This window comes from Drosophila virilis, chromosome 4 (genome assembly GCF_030788295.1).
Source record: "Drosophila virilis strain 15010-1051.87 chromosome 4, Dvir_AGI_RSII-ME, whole genome shotgun sequence".
Lineage (NCBI taxonomy): Eukaryota > Metazoa > Arthropoda > Insecta > Diptera > Drosophilidae > Drosophila > Drosophila virilis.
In genome coordinates this window covers 24,941,483-24,946,825 of record NC_091546.1, presented here as the reverse complement: position 1 = coordinate 24,946,825, position 5,343 = coordinate 24,941,483, and positions in this window count along the sequence as shown.

The window sequence follows — 5,343 nt, the reverse complement described above, 5'->3', positions numbered from 1 at the left end:
TGAACGTTTGTTTTGTATTTACTTTATTTATGTTTAATTGAAAAATAAATTAAGAAAAATGCAAAATAAATACTATCCGAAAACAAACCTTTTTCTCTAGCGTTCATTAAAAAAGTTTTTAGGCCAAAAGCAACACGTACGTACGAAAACTTTGCGATTGTCAAAAACTGCAACAAGGAACTCAACCGCAAAAAAGACAGCACTGGAAAAGTTTCAAGAGTCAACTGTTCGGCAACTGCCGCTGCACATTCTTAATAAAAAGCAACAGAGTCCCTTTTTTCCCTGCCCCTCCAAAGCGCTGCCATCGAAAAGTAGATGCTTCAAAAAGTTTGACATCTGATGCCAGAAAATGGCAGTCACAGAGAGTTCTGCAAATTAAAACAATGTCAGCGACTTTGATGCAACAATTTGCAGTGTTGCGCGTTGATTAGAGTTTCCAGTGGGCCGTGCATAAAGCCAGTTGGCAGCACGCCTAAGCGGCAGCCATATTAATTTTTCATTTCTCAGCTCTCTGTCGTTGTTATCCAGCAACAATTTTCGGCTGCCTTTCCCTGACAACGAACTGAAAAGGGGTATGATGATTTTATGTAAATGTATCTAACAAATCCCCTACTTCCTACAAAAGCTAAATACTTGATCTGTGTCTTTCGATTTCATTTGCCATCGTCTTACATTACGATATTAGCATAATCAACGGATAAAAAGAGCTAGAGATGTCAGACTTGGTATATATATTAATTTATAGCTTATGCAGATTGAAGATTGATTGAGCAGATGCTTCATAGCATATGCAGATTGAAGATTGATTGACCAACATATCATTAGAATACCTATTCAATTATATAGCTATTCGAGCTCGGCACTATATATACTCCATATACCACTTTAAGTCAAACATACACGTCATTCCAGAAAAATATAAGAGGTTAAAATAATAGTTTTTATATGCCAAACGCAGATGACCTATATTTCAGATTATCTATAGATTACCTTGTTTCGATTTTAGGCTAGAGCTTTTAGGTATAACCCTGAGATTATGGATAGCTTTGGATACAACATTTTATGCTCTGGATTTCAGGTTGTATATTCATTTTAATGATTTCGAAAGCTCTTTCATCCTTCTTATCTTTCTGTTGATATACAGGGTATTTACCTTTCGAGCACTCTGAGCAGATACTTGCTTTGTTTCGTTTTTTTGGTTTTATTTGCTGCATTTTGTATTTTATATTTTGCTTTTATTGCTTGCGCTTTCGTAAATCTTTCATCACTCGTCGTGATCCGCTCTTCGCCCTGCCCTGGTGGGTGGCACAGCTGTTGGCGTAATTTCTCTACGTCCTGCAACTTGTCGTCCAACCTCTGGTACTCATCCTTGTGCTTGTCACACTATTTATGAGTTTATTATTTTTTCGCTGCTCCATTATTCGGCTTGCACCCAGCACCCAGCCCTCGGCCCGCAGCTCGCAGTGCTTAAAACTTCTTTCATTACAAGTGCTGCAATTTCTCATAGTTTTATTTATTTATTTATTTATTTTTTTTTTGTTTTTAGTTTTTTTTTTTTTATTTTTGGAGCGGTTAACATTTTTTAGCCCTTGCGTTTATACTGCTGTTATTTATTTAGTGGCTTTATTTTTATATTTTCATTTTTCGCCTCTTTTCCGCAGTTGCTTAAATTGTTTGCAATTTTTGTCAGTGGCGGTTGGCGCTGCGTGTTTTATTATGAAAGCAGACGACGACGACGGCGTTGGTCAGATAAATAGTTGTTTTATTTTCCAACTAGTGTTGATTTTTATTTTGCTGTTGTTGTAGCTGGGTTTTAATTATTGCCATGTTGGTTTTTGGTTACCGCCCTGCACTCGGCACAAATCAGTATTTTGTGCAGTTGCCAATTTGTTGCAGCCAATTTTCTGCTTGGTTAACTCATAAATTGCTCAGGAAACGACATTTTCATAGAGGCTGACAAACTTTTCTGCTGCCAATGATAAGCCAATAAGGTCTCTTTGGCAACTTTATAAGCTTTATGAAAATACAGTCTTTGAAGCATTGCAAAAAGTTAGTCGCAGAAATCTTCGACTAATTTGAAGACTTGTCATTCTGCATTTATTCAGTGATTATTTTCATAGCCGTGTCAAGGGTATTGTAATTTTGTCATCAAACATGTAACGCTTAGAAGGAATCACATACGACTCCGTACCATTCCCGCTTTTCTGTCTGTTTGTCCGTTTGTTTCTATGCAAACTAGAGTTTTAGCATATCATACTCGCGCCATGAAACTTTGCAACGATCCATATTTCTATTGACAGCCGCATTGGCATATCACTATGCCCCTTCCATACATTAAATCTTGTATAAAATAGTTTTTGTTTTCATACTTCACATATATTAGCCAAATCTTATCAGCATCTACTATTATCACATATGGCTTTACAGTAAGAATGAGTTTCTCATTTCCAAGTAATCTTCACCAAAATATTTAATTAAAACTTAACAAATCTCCTTACATTCTCCCGCAAAACCGTAATATGTCTGCAAGGGTATGTAAGCTGCTTGTGTAGTATTAACATAGCTGTAAAATTAATAATTTGATATACGTATGATTGAAAATCTATCTCTATAGCATTTGTACACTTAAAAAAATGAAAAGAGCTCCCTTGGTCTGTTGTATTTATTTGATGCTTTTAAATATACTTATATTGTATTTATTAAATGATTTATATCAATTTAAGTGATTTACACCAAAAACAAGTTTATTATTTTTTGCAATATATACTTAGTAAGAAATGAAAATACTTTAAGCCCAAGAAATTGCCATCAATTTAAAGCAACTGTAATTTTTCAACGGCCCCTTAGTTCGTAAGTATACCATAAACTATGAAAACTCTTGACTAAACTTTACAATCACTTGAGGGAAATGTCGCTCCCCGCAACTGAACTCATCACACTCGAGTTCAACTTTTTGCCCAAAATCAAGCCAAGCGATGTGTTTTACAACTTTACAAGAAGCCCTTAAGCAGCAAAATAAAAAAAAAAAGATTTCTTTGCCAAGTATTTACCACTTATATGCATAAAATGTGCAACAGACGCAGTGGCAAATACTTGAACATTTATTTCATTGACTCGCAAAGCAGCATTCTGGGGTGTTTCATGCAAACAGTTGCAGAGTCGACACTAGCTAGGGATTTCTTTGCCTCACACCTGACTCTTACTATAATTTCTGCAACTTTTTCCCACAACTTATTTGCATATCAAATAAATATAAGATACATACATATATGCATACGTATATACATTTATTTGCGTTAATCTTTTTTCTTTGAAACAGTTACATACATTTATCAAGGAATAAGCCGAACATCATTTCGATCCTTTAATAGACTAGTATGCAGAGTACACAGTTCAGCTATAATATTTACACTGAAAAGGTAGTTTGTATTAAACCAGAGATGCATCGACGGAACTGTTTTCAATATGAAAGTATTACACTAAATTAGCTTTTATTTATTCATTGCTTAAATTACTTAATCTAAAAAAGTCGACATGATTACACAATATTTTATATTCAAAGTTCAATGGCATTGAAAATCAATCTGTTTGGCGATAAAAATTAAAATATTGAGTCGTCTTCTTTTGGGTGCACAATTTAAATGGATAGTATAAAAAAATGCTACAACATCTGGCACAAAGCACATCATCAACAACAACGGAAACAACAACATTGGGACAATGCCCAAGAGCAACAGCTGTACGAGAGGCATCGGACAACGCGTTGTCATTCTGCAATCCAATATCCGGTCAAATATATTTGCTATGCTTTGCTTTTCACTTTTACCTTTTTTTGTTTATTATCAAGCGGTGCCAAATATATATTATATATATTATACCTTATGTATACAGTTTGTGCTTATATTTGTTTCAGAACGTGGTGTAAATAAATAGGTAAGGAATAATCTGCCTTGTGGCATTTATTTAATTGATCTCTATTTTACACACAAGATACACATCACAATTTAATTGGCCCAAAAACTAATATTGGCTATCGAAAAATGAAAGTTATTGTTAAACAATTTGTAATAAGGTTAAAAAATTCAAACAAATAAATTAAAGCTATAAGAAAAAAGATGACATCAAAAATATATTATTTTACAATTTATATACAATAATTAAAATACAAATATAATTCATGAATCGCATGAATTTTAAAAATAAGCACACGTGCGTTCCTCATAAAAAGTCTTGTTTATGTATACCAAAAATAATATATATATATTTTTTAGTTATAAACAATTTAAATTGTAAGTATTAATTAAGACAGATAACAAATTATGCTAAAAATCGCATTTTATTCCGTTCGTTAGTCTAGCTTTGAGTTAAGCCTCTTCAATTTGGAAGTGTGATTTTTCCACAAAGATTTGCATTTAGTTTTAATAAGGGATCAGTACCTTCTTCAGTACCTTTAAAAACTATGCATGTCAAGTTTGATAAAAAGAGCAAAGATATTAACACAGTCGTAGACTGAACGGACTGACGAGCAGGTGCAACTTGTCGTGCTGATCCAGAGAGGCCTCTGACAACGTTATCAAACATATTTGGAACTGTCAGGAACATTCCAAAATACGCATTCAGAGCCAATTGTAGCGAATACCCTTCAGCTACTGCCATGGAAGTTGCTATCGCTATTGTACGTTGTTCGTTTTGGCTGACTATTTGACTGGGGTGGTGGTTGTTGATTTTACTACAAAATAAATACGCGCCCAGCGGGGCAGAGAGACAAGACAGAGCAAAATAAATAACATAAAGTCCAAACTGATAAGCAAAAAAGCGGACGTCAGTTGACATACGAAAACCGAAGCGAAACCGAATGAAATCAAATCAAATCAAAACAGAGAAGTCGCCGCAGTTTCTGATGCTGCTGCTTCTGCTGCTGGCAGTCTTTGATATATGGACAGCTAGATGGCATAGGCACAGATATATGGCAGATATATGTAATATGTAAGTAGATATGGGGATTGTCAGCGCGATAACGCCGATGTTAATACAAACTGACAGCCATTAGAATGGCACATGGCATGCGTTTCGGCCTCGGCTTGATGTACGCGCCGCAATTTTCATTCACATTCAGTTCATTCACGACATACTCAATGTAAGCCGAAACCGAAAAGATGCTGGAAAATGGGCAGCGACAGCGACAACAACTGCAGCGCTATCTCTGTAGGAGCCGAGCCGGGACCGAGACTTCAAATCAGCTTTGTCTCTTCGGATGTGTGTGTATGTGTGTGTGTGTGTGCGTGTGTGTGTAGTCGTCGGGTTCAGCACGAGTCGACACGGACACGGATTCTGGCTCCCAGC